General features: G+C 43.3%; 1 protein-coding gene across 1 annotated transcript in view; it reads right to left on the bottom strand.

The window, feature by feature from the left end:
* The window catches only part of LOC139228034 (uncharacterized), a 230,100-nt gene that overhangs the window by 155,947 nt on the left and 55,948 nt on the right, over positions 1 to 18,205 (bottom strand). The window lies entirely within an intron of this gene.

The raw sequence follows: 18,205 nt of genomic DNA, 5'->3' as shown, positions 1-18,205 counted from the left end.
GCGGCAGGCTGTGTTTTGCTAAGGTTTAGAATTTAATTCTACTTGATCGTTCCGAATCTAACTAGAGGGATGGCAGGGCAGCTCAGTCCCATGAATTACACATCCTGTGGCATGTGGGAAATCCTGGCTGCTTCGCGCAGCCGGGACATCCATGTGTGCAGGAGGTGTCTCCAGCTGCACCAACTTGAGCTCCGTGTTTTGGAGCTTGAGCGGTGGCTGGATTCACTGCAGTGCATCCACGAGACTGAGAGCTATGTGGGTAGCACGTTCTGAGAGGTGGTCACCACGCAGCTTAAGAGTGTACAGGCAGAAAGGGATTGGGTGACGCCGGACAGGAGGACGAGACAGGAAGTGCTGGAGTCCCCCGAGTCCATCTCGTACTCCAACCGGTACTCTGTTCTGATGCAGCCAGAGCCAAATCCACAGCATCACAGGTGGCTCAGCTACACGGTGTGGGCGGGGGAGGGGGGGAGGAAGAAGAATGAAGAGCAGTAGTGGTAGGGGATTCGATAGTTAGGGGAACAGGCAGACGTTTCTGCGGCCACAGACGTGACTCCAGGATGGTATGTTGCCTCCCTGGTGCCAGGGTCAAAGATGTCACTGAGCGGCTGCAGGGCATTCTGGGTGGAGAGGGTGAACAGCCAGAGGTCGTGGTCCATATTGGGACCAATGACATAGGTAGAAAGAGGGATGAAGTCCTGCAGGCAGAGTTTAAGGAGCTAGGAGAGAAATTAAAAAGCAGGACTTCAACAGGTAGTAATCTCCGGATGGTACATCCCGGTGCCATGAGCTAGTGAGTAAAGAAACAGGAGGATAGAGCAGATGAATGCATGGCTGGAGAGATAGTGCAGGCGGGAGGGCTTTAGTTTCCTGAGGCATTGGGACCACTTCTGGGGGAGGGGGGACCTGAATAAGTCGGACGGGGTGCACCTCAACAGAGCCGGGACCAATATCCTCGTGGGGTGGGGGACGGTTGCTAGTGCTGTTGGGGAGGGTTTAAACTAGTTTGGCAGGGGGATGGGAACCTAAAAATAGATTCAGTAGGGAGGGTAGTAAAGCTGGAAGTAGAAAGCAATAATAAAGAAAGTGAGTTTGAAGGAGAGAGGAAACAAGCAGGAAAAAAGGGTCAAACAAATTTAAAGGCTCTTTGTCTAAATGCACGTAGCATTCACAACAAAATGGATGAGTTGACGGCACAAATAGATACAAATGGGTATGATCTGATAGCCATTACAGAGACGTGGTTGTAAAGTGACCAGGACTGCGATCTAAATATTCAGAGGTATTTCACAATCCAGAAGGTCAGACAGAAAGGAAAAGGAGGTGGGGTAGCTCTGTTGTTTAAGGGTGGAATCACTGCAATAGTGAGAAATGATATTGGCTCAAATGATCAGGATGTTGAAACATTTTGGGTGGAGATGAGGAATAATAGGGGAAAAATTCACTGGTGGGCGTAGTCTATAAGCCCCCTAACAGTAGCAAATCTGTTGGTCGGAGTATAAACCAGGAAATAGTGGGGGCTTCTAAAAAGGGAACAGCAATAATTATGGGCGATTTTAACCTCCATATTGATTAAGAAAGAGAAGATAGACTATGAAAGAAAACCAGCACGAAATATAAAAACAGATAGCAAGAGTTTCTATACGCATATAAGAAGGAAAAGAGTGGCTAAAGTAAATGGTGATCCCTCAGAGGACGAGACCGGGGAATTAGTAATGGGGAACATGGAGATGGCAGAAACTCTGAACAAATATTTTGTATCAGTCTTTACGGTAGAGGTCACTAACAATATCCCAACAGTGGACAGTCAAGGGCGGCGGGAGGAACTTAACACAATCACAATCATTAAGGAGGTCATATTCAGTAAGATGATGGGATTAAAGGCAGATAAATCCCCTGGACCTGATAGTTTGCAACCTAGGGTCTTAAGAGAAGGAGCGGCAGGAATAGTTGATGCATTCATTGTAATTTACCAAAATGTCCTGTATTCTGGGGAGGTCCCAGCAGATTGCAAATGTAACACCACTAGTTAAAAAGGAGGCAGACAAAAAACAGGAAGCTATAGACTAGAACATAATAAGAATTAGGAACAGGAGTAGGCCACCTAGCCCCTCGAGCCTGCTCCGCCATTCAACAAGATCATGGTTGATCTGGCCGTGAACTCAGCTCCAATTACCCGCCCGCTCCCCATAACGCTTAATTCCCTTATTGGTTAAAAATCTATCTATCTGTGATTTGAGTAAATTCAATGAGCTCGCCTCAACTGCTTCCTTGGGTAGAGAATTCCACAGATTCACAACCCTCTGGGAGAAGAAATTCCTTCTCAACTCGGTTTTAAATTGGCTCCCCCGTATTTTGAGGCTGTGCCCCATAGTTCGAGTCTCCTCGACCAGTGGAAACAACCTCTCTGCCTCGATCTTGTCTATCCCTTTCATGATTTTAAATGTTTCTATAAGATCGCCCCTCATCCTTCTGAACTCCAACGAGTAATCTATCATAGCCCCTCATCTCCGGAATCAGCCTAGTGAATCGTCTCTGTACCCCCTCCAAAGCTAGTATATCCTTCCTTAAGTAAGGTGACCAAAACTGCACGCAGTACTCCAGGTGTGGCCTCACCAATACTCTGTACAGTTGCAGCAGGACCTCTCTGCTTTTGTACTCCATCCCTCTCGCAATGAAGACCAACATTCCATTCGCCTTCCTGATTACCTGCTGCACCTGCAAACTAACTTTTTGGGATTCATGCACAAGGAGCCCCAGGTCCCTCTGCACCGCAACATGTTGTAATTTCTCCCCATTCAAATAATATTCCATTTTACTGTTATTTTTTTCCATGGTGGATGACCTCACATTTTCCGACATTGTATTCCATCTGCCAAACCTTAGCCCATTCGCTTAACCTATCTAATTCTCTTTGCAGCCTCTCTACACAACCTGCTTTCCCACTAATCTTTGTGTCATCTGCAAATTTTGTTACACTGCACTCTGTCCCCTCTTCCAGGTCATCTATGTATATTGTAAACAGTTGTGGTCCCAGCACCTAGCCCTGTGGCATACCACTAACCACCGATGTCCAACACGAAAAGGACCCATTTATCCCGACTCTCTGCTTTCTATTTGCCAGCCAATTCTCGATCCATGCTAATACATTTCCTCTGACTCCACGTACATTTATCTTCTGCAGTAACCTTTTGTGTGGCACCTTATTGAATGCCTTTTGGAAATCTAAATACACCACATCCATCGGTACACCTCTATCCACCATGCTCATTATATCCTCAAAGAATTCCAGTAAATTAGTTAAACATGATTTCCCCTTCATGAATCCATGTTGCGTCTGCTTGATTGCACTATTCCTATCTAGATGTCCCGCTATTTCTTCCTTAATGATTGCTTCAAGCATTTTCCCCACTACAGATGTTAAACTAACCGGTCTATAGTTACCTGCCTTTTGTCTGTCTCCTTTTTTAAACAGAGGCGTTACATTAGCTGCTTTCCAATACGCTGGTACCTCTCCAGAGTCCAGAGAATTTTGGTAGATTATAACGAATGCATCTGCTATAATTTCCGCCATCTCTTTTAATACCCTGGGATGCATTTCATCAGGACCAGGGGACTTGTCTACCTTGAGTCCCATTAGCCTGTCCAGTACTACCCCCCTAGTGATAGTGATTATCTCAAGGTCCTCCCTTCCCACATTTCGATGACCAGCAATTTTTGGCATGGTTTTTGTGTCTTCCACTGTGAAGACCGAAGCAAAATAATTGTTTAAGGGCTCAGCCATTTCCACATTTCCCATTATTAAATCCCCCTTCTCATCTTCTGAGGGACCAACATTTACTTTAATCATTCTTTTCCGTTTTATATATCGGTAAAAGCTTTTAATATCTGTTTTTATGTTTTGCGCAAGTTTACTTTCGTAATATATCTTTCCTTTCTTTATTGCTTTCTTAATCATTCTTTGCTGTCGTTTAAAATTTTCCCAATCTTCTAGTTTCCCACTAACCTTGGCCACCTTATACGCATTGGTTTTTAATTTGATACTCTCCTTTATTTCCTTGGTTATCCACGACTGGTTATCCCTTCTCTTACCACCTTTCTTTTTCACTGGAATATATTTTTGTTGAGCACTATGAAAGAGCTCCTTAAAAGTCCTCCACTGTTCCTCAATTGCACCACCGTTTAGTCTATGTTCCCAGTCTACTTTAGCCAACTCTGCCCTCATCCCACTGTAGTCCCCTTTTGTTTAAGCATAGTACGCTCGTTTGAGACACTACTTCCTCACCCTCAATCTGTATTACAAATTCAACCATACTGTGATCACTCATTCTGAGAGGATCTTTTGCTAGGAGATCGTTTATTATTCCTGTCTCATTACACAGGACCAGATCTGAGATAGCTTGCTCCCTTATAGGTTCTGTAACATACTGTTCTAAGAAACAATCCCGAATGCATTCTATGAATTCCTCCTCAAGGCTACCCCGTGCAATTTGATTTGACCAATCGATTTGTACGTTAAAATCCCCCATGATTACTGCCATTCCTTTTTCACATGCCTCCATTATTCCCTTGATTATTGTCCGCCCCACTGTGAAATTATTATTTGGGGGCCTATAAACTACGCCCACCAGTGACTTTTTCCCCTTACTATCTCTAATCTCCACCCACAATGATTCAACATTTTGTTCATTAGAGCCAATATCGTCTCTCACAACTGCCCTGATATCATCCTTTATTAACAGAGCTACCCCACCTCCTTTCCCTTCTTGTCTATCTTTCCAAATTGTCAGATACCACTGTATATTTAATTCCCAGTCTTGGCCACCCTGTAACCACGTTTCTGTAATGGCCACCAAATCATACCCATTTGTAATGATTTGTGCCGTCAACTCCTTTACTTTATTTCGAATGCTGCATGTGTTTAGGTAGAGTGTTTTAATACGAGTTTTTAAACCATGATGTTTAGTTTTGACCCCTCCTGCAGCCCCTTTATATTCATACATATTGTCCCTTCCTATCACCTTGTGGTTTACTTACCCCAGTGCTACTCTGCTCTGTTGCCTCCTGCCTTTTGCATTCTTTCTTGGGGTCCTGTTCATCTGAGCTCTCACCTACTCTAACTAGCTCAGAGCCCTCTCCTGGGTTCCAAATGCTCCTCGTATTGAGGCACCGAGCTTTCAGGCTTGCCTTTTTATTACACTTTGACCCTTGAGAATTTTGCTGTACAGTGGCCATTTTTGTTTTTTGCCTTGGGTTTCTCTGCCCTCCACTTTTACTCATCTCCTTTCTGTCTTTTGCTTCTGTCTCCATATTTTTTCCCTCTGTCTCCCTGCATTGGTTCCCATCCCCCTGCCATATTAGTTTAACTCTTTCCCAACAGCACCAGCCCTAGGACATTGGTTCCGGTCCTGCCTAGGTGCAGACCGTCCGGTTTGTACTGGTCCCACCTCCCCCAGAACCGGTTCCAATACCCCAGGAATTTGAATCCCTCCCTGTTGCACCACTGCTCAAGCTACGTATTCATCTGAGCTATCCTGCGATTCCTACTCTGACTAGCACGTGGCACTGGTAGCAATCCCGAGATTACTACTTTTGAGGTCCTACTTTTTAAATTTAGCTCCTAGCTCCTTAAATTCGTCTCGTAGGACCTCATCCCCTTTTTACCTATATCGTTGGTAACTATGTGCACCACGACAACTGGCTGTTCACCCTCCCTTTTCAGAATGTCCAGCACCCGCTCCGAGACATCCTTGATCCTTGCACTATGTTAGTTAGCCTAACATCTGTGGTTGGGAAAATGTTGGATTCCATTATTAAAGAAGCAGTAGCAGGACATTAAGAAAAACATAATTCAGTCAGGCAGAGTCAGCGTGGATTTATGAAAGGGAAGTCATGTATGACAAATTTGCTGGAATTCTTTGAGGATGTAATGAACAGGGTGGATAAAGGGGAACCAGTGGATGTGGTGTATTTGGATTTCCAGAAGGCATTTGACAAGATGCCACATAAAAGGTTATTGTACAAGATAAAAGTCCACGGGATTGGGGTAATATATTAGCATGGATAGAGGATTGGCTAACTCACAGAAAACAGAGAGTCGGGATAAATGGTTCATTCTCAGATTGGCAATCAGTAACTAGTGGGGTGCCGCAGGGATTAGTGCTGGGACCTCAACTATTTACAATCTATATTAATGACTTGGAATAAGGGACCGAGCGTAACGTAGCCAAGTTTGTTGACAATACACAGATAGGAGGAAAAGCAATGTGTGAGGACACAAAAAATCAGCAAGTGAGTGGGCAAAAAGTTGGTAGATGGAGTATAATATGGGAAAATGTGAGGTATCCACTTTGGCAGAAATAATAGAAAAGCAAATTATAATTTAAATGGAGAAAAATTGCAAAGTTCTGCAGTACAGCAGGACTTGGGGGTACTTGTGCATGAAACTCAAAAGGTTAGTAAGTAGGTACAGCAAGTGATCAGAAAGGCCAATGGAATATTGGCCTTTATTGCAAAGAGGATGATGTATAAAAGCAAGGAAGTCTTGCTACAGTTATACAGGCTACAGGTGAGGCCACACCTGGAATATTGCATGCAGTTTTGGTTTCCATATTTAAGAAAGGATATACTTGTTTTGGAGGCAGTTCAGAGAAGATTCACTAGGTTGATTCCAGAGTTGAGGAGATTGACTTATGAGGAAAGGTTGAGTAGGTTGGGCCTTAACTCATTGGCATTCAGAAGAATGAGAGGTGATCTTATTGAAATGTATAAGAGTAGGAGGGGGTTGACAAGGTGGATGCAGAGAGGATGTTTCTACTGATAGGGGAAACTAGAACTAGGGGGCATAATCTTAGAATAAGGGGCCGTCCATTTAAAACTGAGTTGAGGAGGAATTTTTTCTCTCAGATGGTTGTAAATCTGTGGAATTCGCTGCCTCAGAGAACTGTGGAAGCTGGGTCATTGAATAAGTTTAAGTCAGAGATAGACAGTTTTTAACCAATAAGGGAATAAGCGGTTATGGGGAGCGGGCAGGGAAGTGGACCTGAGTCGATGATTGGATCAGCCATGATCTTATTAAATGGCGGACCGGCTCAAGGGGCCGTATGGCCTTCTCCTGCCCCTATTTCTTATGTTCTTATACATTATTACTAAGATGCAGACAGAGGGACAGCAACTTAAAGGATGCAGCCAGAGTTAGGTTTTGATTTTTCCTCTACTAATTAAATGGTCAAATTGATTTAATGCCGAAATCCATTTTATTATTTACAATTGATAAAAATAAATGTTCAAAGCTGGATGAAGAATGAACGTTTAATCAGGACACAATATTCCATCAAGGTCGATGTAACCAGGGAATCATCACTTTACCACATTGGTCAAGCTGTGATGAGCCGATTCATTGAGTAACTGAAAAAGAAAATATTTAAGGCATCAAATTCATTGATTCTGAGAATGATGCATTGTTTTACATGTCAGAACAGAATTCTGGAACTGACAACAAATGGAGGAGAAGCTCGTGATGGACTGGAGCTGTGTTGAGATCACAGTCCTCCCTCCCCTATCACTATTGCACATGTGATGGGAAAAGGTGCTAGTTGGGCCCCTCTTGAATACATGTAACACCATTTACTCACATGCAACAAATGTTTTCCTGCAGCTTAGATGGTGGACAGTTGACAGCAGAAAAAGATTGACTTGTCTACTTTGTTAAACACATTTTCGAAAGTCCAATCGAGGTTCCCAGCAACAATAGCATTGGGTCTGTGTCTGAGCACCTTGGTGCTCGACTGGACACGTTTAACTGTCTCTGTGTTCTTGTGTGAAAACCATTGTCTCTGGTGCCCTACAGCAAAGTGCTTTCTTGTAGCCTTTCCCATTTCTTCCCTTCCGTTTCTTGTAACGACTGTTTTATATCAATAGAATGAAAGTCGGGGGATTCTATAACGGGCGGGTTACATAGGAACAAAGCAACAGGAGCAGCCCATTCAACCCTTTGAGCCTGTTCCACTGTATAACTGGATCACAGCTGATCAGTAGCACAACTCCATTTACCCGCCTTTGATCCATACCCTTTGATGTCCTTACCCAACAAATATCTAGTGATCTCAGCTGTGAAAATTTCAATTGGCCCTGCATCCACAACCAGTTCCAGGTTCCCACAACCCTTTGTGGGAAAAAGTGCTTCCTAATTCTACTCCTAAATGGTTTAGCTCTAATTTTTAGATTATGCCCCCTTATGAGGATTCCCCCACCAAGCAAGTCATTTCTCCCTATCTAGTCTATCGAATCCCTTAATAATTTTAAATTCTTTGATTCTTTCAGCCCTCAACCTTCTAAACTCTAGGGAATACAACCAAGTTTACGTAATCTCTCTTTATAATTGAACACTTTAAGCCCCAGTATCAGTCTGGTGAATTTGCACTACACTCCTTCCAAGGCCAGTATTTCTTTCCTGAGGTTCGTCGCCCGAAACTGAACACAGAACTCCAGGTGGGGTCTGACCAAGGCTCTGTACAACAGAAACATCACTTCTTCAATTTTGAATTCCAATCCCCATAAAATGAAGGCCAACTTTCCATGAGCCTTTTTGATTACTTTTTGCACTTGTGCCCTAGCTTTCAGTGACGTGTGTACATGGACATCTAAATCTCTTTACTCCTTCACATCTTCTAGTCTCTCATCATTGAGAATATATTCCAATTTGTGTTCCTCTGATCCAAAGGAGATGATCTCACACTCCCCCATGTTGAACGTCACTTGCCATAGCTTTGCCCACTCATTTAGTCTGTCTATGTCCTCATGTAATTTCCTGCTCCCATGCGCACAATTCATGCTCTGGAACGGGAGGGGGATCTGCCCCTCAGAATTATCGCCGACACTATGAAGTTAGTAAGTTACCCCAGTGACACCAATTAGAGATAAAGCGCTTGTCACGTCGAAAATATGAAAGGGTTTATATCAATGCAAGTTTTTCTTTATAGTATCTGCGATCAATATTTTTGAACAAATTGATGGAGTGATTCACATAAAGTCCCTAATCCCTACCTTAGATTTTCTCGTACACCTTGTGACTGAAATAGTACAAATCACCAGGAGAGCAAAGAGCAGCCAGCGTCCCACGTTCCATGTAATGTAACTGAGCAAAAGGGAAGAAATATAAAATAATTCGAAGGAAACGAGTCTTCTGTGTGTTTGAAACATTTATCGTCTGGTTACACTGTAATCTTAGTATAGTGCATCAATGTAAAGCTGCAGAGCCAAGGGACGTTAGCTGGGAAAGTAAACTAGTGTTTGCCTTATGAAGGAAAGTCAACTTTGTGATCATTAGATAAAGATCAAATGAAGCAAACTTCATTAACATGTGCACAATATATGGCTGTAAGGTGGTGAGAACGTGGAACTTGCTACCACAGGGAGTAGTTGCAGCAAATAGTACAGAGGCATTTATGGGGAAACTAGATAAGCAGAGGAGGGAAAAGTATTTACATTCCTATACATTGGGTGAAATATTTGCCACAGAATATGAATTGGAGAAAACCTCCTTCAAGCACTGAATTAAAATGGCCAGAAGCTTAACTGGACCAGCCACGTCAACATTGTGGCTACAACTGCAGGGAAGAGGCTGGGTACTCTGCAACGAGTGGCTCAGCCCCTGATCACTCCGAGCCTCTCCATCATCTGCAGTGCTCAAGCCTGGAGTGTGATGGAGTACTCACCTTGGATGGGTGCAGCTGTAATAACACTGAGGTTCACCACTATTTAAGACAAAGCAGTGCATATGGTCAGTGCCCCTGCTGCTGAGCTCAAAATCCATCCCCTCCACCACTGGCGCACGGTGACTACAGTATGCACCATCTACAGGACACACTGCAGCAATACCCACATCCTGATAATCTATTAAAAACAACTTGCCCAGCTTAACTTAAAATCACCACTGAGCCCAGTGGTCTGTACCATCAAGGCAAGCAACCTCATGCCAACACCACCTCCTCTAAGTTACACGCGGTTCTGGCTTGGAAATAGACTGCTGTTTCTTCATTGTTGTTAGATCAAAATCCTGGAGTTTCTTATTTACCACCATTGATCAGCAGATCAAGAAGGCGGCCCAGCGCCACCTTCTCAGGGCAACTCGTGACAGGCAATAAATGTAACCTTGTCAGCATTGCCCACCTCCCAATAATACATTTTAAGAGAAGAAACTTCCTGCAGTTGTAGTGAGCGACACTGAGAATTGGACCAAAGCTGTAAGATGTTGCTCACTGGTGATATCAAGGGCGGTGCAGATATATTGCTGCTATTGCTCACTTTCACCAACAGAAACTTTACTGTCAGCCCCACACCAGAACAGATATCGGCAAGGTAAGTTTGATAAGTGCAACTCATCACAAACCATGAGAGTAGGTTAGTGGTGAAGTAATCATAGTGAATAATGCAAAGAGCACCATCTGAGGGGCAGCAAAATGGAGGTGCTTATTTCCTACCAACAAAGGCAGCACTTTCATTAGGAAGCTAACACATCAGCATGATGTAAACCCAGCCACCATTTCCATTCTGATGAGCAACATTCCAAAATAATAAATGATTATCAACCCTTATGCCAAAACTATTAAAGAATATTTAATCTCTCAGATGGAGGCAATGCCAGTCAAAACATCAACAATGAGAACATTGTACCTTTTAGTGGATTTGGATCCTGAAGATTGTTTTTGATTATCAGTGGAAATAACATTTGTACTTGTCGAATGTGCAGTTGTTGGTGATACAGTTGAAAAAACTTCACAAGAATATTCAAGTCCTATTGAAACAACAAAATAATATTTAGATTCACCTAATTTTCATTTGTAGTCAACCAAGAGAGCACGATTGTCAAATGGAACCTTGTTACTTATGTAAAAGCCTGGTTGATATAATGGTTTTGGATGATTAAATTTCTGTGTAATTTCCCCTTCTCCGGTAGCAAGGAGAGGCTGCTGACACTGGGCTGTGACCCATTTTTACCGATAATTTCCGTTTCTTTTCCATATCTGAGAGTTGGTGGTACAGAGTTACTGTTGTGGCAGTTAAAGGGCCCCTTGCACTGTTCTAATGAATCTCAAGGCAAGCTCGAGGAATAGCACCTCATATTTCGTTTAGGCACTTTACACCCTTCTGAACTCAACATCGAGTTCAACAATTTCAAACTATAATAACTGCCTCTATTTTTTTATTTTTTAATGTTTTTTCTCTTTCTCACAGCAGCTGTTGATGATTCTGCCATCTCCATTTACACCCTATCTAGACTCATCTTTTGTTTCTTAACTTGACCCATTCATAGAATAGAATCATAGAAATTTACAGCACAGGAGGAGGCCATTTTGGCCCACAACTAGTTATCCAGCCTAATCCCACTATCCAGCCTAATCCCATTTTCCAGCTTGCGGTCCATGGCTCTGTAGGTTACGGCGCTCGAAGTATACGCCCAAGTATCTTTTAAATGTGGTGAGGGTTTCTGCCTCTCCCACCCTTTCAGGCAGTGAGTTCCAAACCCCCACTATCCTGTGTGAAAACATTTCCCCTCTAAACGTCCTACCAATTACTTTAAATCTATGCCCCCTGGTTGGTGACCCCTCTGCTAAGGGACATAGGTCCTTCCTATCCACTTTATGTAGGTCCGTCATAATTTTATACACCTCAATAAGATCTCCTCTCATCCTCAAAGAAAACAATCCCAGCCTATCCAATCTTTCCTCATAGCTAAAATTCTCCAGTCCAGGCAACATCCTCGTAAATCTCTTCTGTACCCTGTCCAGTGCAATCACATCTTTCCTGTAATGTGGTGACCAGAACTGCACGTAGTACTCTAGCTGTGGCCTAACTAGTGTTTTATACAGTTCAAGCATAACCTCCCTACTCTTGTATTCTATGCCTCGGCTAATGAAGGCAAGTATTCCGAATGGCTTCTTCGCACCTTATCTATCGAACTTGCTACTTTCAGGAACCTGTGGACCTGCACTCCAAGGTCCCTTTGTTCCTCTACACTTCTCAGTGTCCCACCATTTAATGTGTATTCTCTTGTCTTGTTACTCCTCCCGAAATGCATTGCCTCACACTTCTCCGGATTGAATTCCATTTGTCACTGTTCTGTCCACCAGTTCAATGATATCTTCCTGCAGTCTACAGCTTTCTTCATTATCAACCCCACAGCCAATTTTTGTATCATCTGCAAACTTCTTAATCATACACTCTACATTCAAGTCTAAATCATTGATATATACTACAAAAAGCAAGGGACCTAGTACTGAGCCCTGTGGAAATCCACTGGAAACAGCCTTCCAGTCACAAAACCACCCACCAACCATTACCCTTTGCTTCCTGCCTCTGTGCCAATTTTGGATCCAACTTGCCACTTTGCCTTGGTCCCATGGGCTTTTAATTTTGTAACCAGTCTGCCATGTGGGAACTTATCAAAAGCCTTGCTAAAATCCATAGACACTACATCAAACGTGCTACCCTCATCGAACCTCCTTGTTACCTCCTCAAAAAATGCAATCAAGTTAGTCAGACACGACCTTCCCTTAAAACATCCATGCTGCCTGTCCTTGATTAATCTGTGTGTTTCTAAATGAAGATTTATCCTGTCCCACACCATTTTTTCCAATAATTTTGCCACCACGGAGGTTCAGCTGACTGGCCTGTAATTACTCAGTCTATCCCTTTCTCCTTTTTTTAAACAGAGGTACAACATTAGCAGTCCTCCAGTCATCAGGCACCACACCTGTTGCCAGAGAGGTTTGGAAAATGATGGTCAAAGCCTCTGCTATTTCCTCTTTTGCTTCTCAACAGCCTGGCACACATTTCATCCGGGCCTGGGGACTTATCCACTTTCAAAGCTGCTAAACCCCTTAATACTTCCTCTCTCTCTATGTTTATTTCATCCAATATTTCATGTTCCTTCTCCCTCATTGCAATGTCTGCATCACCTCTTTCTTTTGTGAAAACAGATGCAAAGTATTCATTAAGAACCCTACACACATCTGACTCCACACACAGATTACCTTTTTGTTTCTAATGGGCCCTACTTTTTCTTTAGTTATCCTCTTGCTGTTAATGTATTTATGAAAAATATTTGGGTTTTCCTTGAATTTACTTGCCAAAATGTTTTCATTCTCTCTCTTTGCTTTCCTAATTTCCTTTTTAATTTCACCCCTGCACTTACTATACTTCTCTAGAGTTTCTGAAGTTTTGAGTCCTTGGTATCTGTCACATGCCTCCCTTTTTTTCCTTTCTCCTACCCTGTATGCCCCATGACACCCAGGAGGCTCCAGATTAGTCCCACCTTTTTTCTTGAAGGGAACATACTTGCTCTGAACATTCAGGATCTCCTCCTTGAATGTCTCCCACTGCTCTGACACTGATTTACCTTCAAATAGCTGTTCCCAGTCTACTTTGGCTAAATACCATCTCAACATAACAAAATTGGCTTTTCCCCAATTGAGCACTTTTATTCCTGGTCTATCTTGTCCTTTTCCATAACTACCCTAAATCTATCTGAATTATGATCACTAGCACCAAAATACTCTTCCATTGATACACCTTCTATCTGCAGGCTTCATTCCCTAAAACTAAGTCCAAAACCGCCCCCTCCCTTGTTGGGCTTGCTACATACTGGCTAAAAAAGGTCCCCTGAATGCATTTTAGGAATTCCGCACCCTGTATAACTTTCACACTAATGTTATCCCAGTTAATATTAGGGCAGTTGAAATCCCCTACTATTGCAGCCCTATAGTTTTTGCAATACTCAGAAATCTGCCTGCATGTTTGCTCTTCGATCATCCTCTGACTGTGGGTCAATAGTACACTCCCAGCAGTGTGAGCGCCACTTTTTTGTTGTTCAATTTAACCCACATAGCCTCATTTGATAATCCTGCTAACATATCATCGTTCCTCACAGGTGTAATTGTTTCTTTAATCAATACTGCCACGCCCCCATCCTCTTTATCCCCCTCTCTATCCCATCTGAAAACCCTGTAACTAGGAATGTTGAGCTGCCATACCTTCGCTTCTTTCAGCCATGTCTCAGAAATAGCTATAACATCCTACTCCCAAGTGTCTATCTGTGCTCTCAGCTCATCTGCCTTATTCCCCAGACTCCTTGCATTGAAATATATACCATTTAGCACTACCAAACTCCCTTGTTGTCTATTTTCTAGCCATTGTTTCCTCTGCCTTCCAAATTAACTTTCTACTTTTCTGCTTTCCAATTCCAGCTTTGCTTCTCTTCCTTCTGAATTTATTCCCAGCTTCCCATCCCCCGCCAATCTAGATTAACTCCTTCCCAACAGCACTGGCAATATACCACCGCCCGCTCCCCCCCGCGAGGATATTGGTCCCGGTTCTATTGAGGTGTACAGGTCCCACCTCCCCCGGAAACGGTCCCAATGGATCAGGAACCTAAAGCCCTCCCTGGTGCACCATCTCTCCAGCCACGCAATCATCTGCTCTATCCTCCGATTTCTTTACTCACTAGCACGTGGCACCGGTAGTAATCCGCCGATTACTATCTTTGGGGTCCTGCTTTTTAACCTCTCTGCTTGCTCTCTGAAATCTGCCTGCATGACTTCATCCTTCTTTCTACCTGTCATTGGTACCGATATGGACCATGGCCTCTGGCTGTTCACCCTCTCCCCACAGAATGCTCATTGCCAACTCCTTTTGCATTGCACCATCATCCCTTTTCTTTCTTAATCTCTCCTGCCTTCCACCCTATCACAGACCTTACCTTTTGTTCTTTCCTCCCCTCCCCCTTTCACTGCCCCTATACTTGCTCAAATACCTGTTAGATCTTTAATCTTTTCCAGTTCTGACAAAGGGTCATCGACCTGAAACATTATCTCTGCAAGTGAATCCACGAGCATATGGCCAGAGTCAATATTTGCATATGTTCATTTATATTTATTGCTGCTTAGGAGGAAATGCATTTCTCTTTGTTTTCTGACCATTTTGATGTTTCTCAGCGCAGCCACTGGTGAACATATTGCGAACATATTGCTTCTATCCTCCGAAATGGAGAAAGATTGCAAAGTGCAGCAGTACAGCAGGACCTGGGGGTACTTGTGCATGAAACACAAACGGTTAGTATGCAGGTACAGCAAGTGATCAGGAAAGCCAATGGTATCTTGGCCTTTATTGCAAAGGGGATGGTGTATAAAAGTAGGGATGTCTTGTTACAGCTATACAAGGTATTGGTAAGGCCACACCTGGAATACTGCGTGCAGTTTTGGTTTCCATATTTACGAAAAGGATATACTTATTTTGGATGCAGTTCAGAGAAGGTTCACGAGGTTGATTTCGGGGATGAGGGGGTTGACTTATGAGGAAAGGTTGAGTAGGTTGGGCCTCTACTCACTGGAATTCAAAAGAAAGAGAGGTGATCTTATCGAAACATATAAGATTATGAGGGGGCTTGACAAGGTGGATGCAGAGAGGATGTTTCCACTGATGGGGGAGACTAGAACTAGAGGGCATGATCTTAGAATAAGAGGCCGCCCATTTAAAACAGAGATGAGGAGAAATTTCTTCTTTGAGGGTTGTAAATCTGTGGAATTCGCTGCCTCAGATAGCTGTGGAAGCTGGGAAATTGAATAAATTTAAGACAGAAATAGACAGTTTCTTTAATGATAAGGGGATAAGGGGTCATGGGGAGTGGGCAGGGAAGTGGACCTGAGTCCATGATCTTATTGAATGGCGGAGCAGGCTCGAGGGGCCATATGGCCTACTCCTACTCCTATTTCTTAAGTTTTCATGTGCCCACTCTGCGAAAAATTAAACCAATACATTTAAATTAACTTAAGTCCTCCTTAATTCAGAACCAGGGACATGGTGTTATGGTGACTGAATAATTCTGTTTTTAACTATTGAGCGATCCAAATGGATTGAATTTGGCCACTTGAAGTCGCTCAGTGACTGAAGGCATTTAACCAGTGACCAGTTTGGATCGATACTCATTTAAAAAATTCATTAACCATATTGTGTAATGAGAGAGGATTAATTAGCAATCTCGTTCCCCTTGGGGAAGAGTGACCATAATATGGTGGAATTCTGCATTAGGATGGAGAATGAAACAGTTAATTCAGAGACCATGATCCAGAACTTAAAGAAGGGTAACTTTGAAGGTATGAGGCGTGAATTGGCTAGGATAGATTGGCGAATGATACTTAAGGGGTTGACGGTGGATGGGCAATGGCAGACATTTAGAGACCGCATGGATGAACTACAACAATTGTACATCCCTGTCTGGCGTAAAAATAAAAAAGGGAAGGTGGCTCAACCGTGGCTATTAAGGGAAATCAGGGATAGTATTAAAGCCAAGGAAGTGGCATACAAATTGGCCAGAAATAGCAACGAACCCAGGGACTGGGAGAAATTTAGAACTCAGCAGAGGAGGACAAAGGGTTTGATTAGGGCAGGGAAAATAGAGTACGAGAGGAAGCGTGCAGGGAACATTAAAACGTACTGCAAAAGCTTCTATAGATATGTAAAGAGAAAAAGGTTAGCAAAGACAAACATAGGTCCCCTGCAGTCAGAATCAGGGGAAGTCATAACGGGGAACAAAGAAATGGCAGACTAATTGAACAAGTACTTTGGTTCGGTATTCACTAAGGAGGGCACAAACAATCTTCCGGATATAAAAGGGGTCAGAGGGTCTAGTAAGAAGGAGGAACTGAGGGAAATCCTTATTAGTCGGGAAATTGTGTTGGGGAAATTGATGGGATTGAAGGCCGATAAATCCCCAGGGCCTGATGGTCTGCATCCCAGAGTACTTAAGGAGATGGCCTTGGAAATAGCCGATGTATTGACAGTCATTTTCCAACATTCCATTGACTCTGGATCAGTTCCTATGGAGTGGAGGGTAGCCAATGTAACCCCACTTTTTAAAAAAGGAGGGAGAGAGAAAGCAGGGAATTATAGACCAGTCAGCCTGACATCAGTAGTGGGTAAAATGATGGAATCAATTATTAAGGATGTCATAGCTGCGCATTTGGAAAGAGGTGACATGATACGTCCAAGTCAGCATGGATTTGTGAAAGGGAAATCATGCTTGATAAATCTTCTGGAATTTTTTGAGGATGTTTCCAGTAGAGTGGACAAGGAAGAACCAGTTGATGTGATGTATTTGGACTTTCAGAAGGCTTTCGACCAGGTCCCACACAAGAGATTAATGTGCAAAGTTAAAGCACATGGGATTGGGGGTAGTGTGCTGATGTGAATTGAGAACTGGTGGCAGACAGAAAGCAAAGAGTAGGAGTAAATGGTTACTTTTCAGAATGGCAGGCAGTGACTAGTGGGGTACCGCAAGGTTCTGTGCTGGGGCCCCAGCTGTGTACATTGTACATTAATGATTTAGACGAGGGGATTAAATGTAGTATCTCCAAATTTGCGGATGACACTAAGTTGGGTGGCAGTGTGAGCTGCGAGGAGGATGCTATGAGGCTGCAGAGTGATTTGGATGGGTTAGGTGAGTGGGCAAATGCATGGCAGATGAAGTATAATGTGGATAAATGTGAGGTTATCTACTTTGGTGGTAAAAACAGAGAGACAGACTATTATCTGAATGGTGACAGATTAGGAAAACGGGAGGTGCAATGAGACCTGGGTGTCATGGTACATCAGTTATTGAAGGTTGGCATGCAGGTGCAGCATGCGGTTAAGAAAGCAAATGGCATGTGGGCCTTCATAGCGAGGGGATTTGAGTACAGGGGCAGGGAGGTGTTACTACAGTTGTACAGGGCCTTGGTGAGGCCACACCTGGAGTAGTGTGTACAGTTTTGGTCTCCTAACTTGAGGAAGGACATTCTTGCTATTGAGGGAGTGCAGCAAAGGTTCACCAAACTGATTCCCGGGATGGCGGGACTGACATATCAAGAAAGACTGGATCAACTGGGCTTGTATTCACTGACGTTCAGAAGAATGAGAGGGGATTTCATAGAAACGTTTAAAATTCTGACGGATTTAGGCAGGTTAGATGAAGGAAGAATGTTCCCAATGTTGGGGAAGTCCTGAACCAGGGGTCACAGTCTAAGGATAAGGGGTAAGTCATTTAGGACAGAGATGAGGAGAAACTTCTTCCTCCAGAGAGTGTTGAACCTGTGGAATTCTCTACCACAGAAAGTTGTTGAGGCCAATTCACCAAATATATTCAAAAAGGAGTTAGATGTGGTCCTTACTA

The sequence above is a fragment of the Pristiophorus japonicus genome, chromosome 17 (assembly GCF_044704955.1).
Source record: "Pristiophorus japonicus isolate sPriJap1 chromosome 17, sPriJap1.hap1, whole genome shotgun sequence".
Lineage (NCBI taxonomy): Eukaryota > Metazoa > Chordata > Chondrichthyes > Pristiophoridae > Pristiophorus > Pristiophorus japonicus.
The sequence above is the reverse complement of the archived record's forward strand: the minus strand, read 5'-3'. Positions and strand labels throughout refer to the sequence as shown.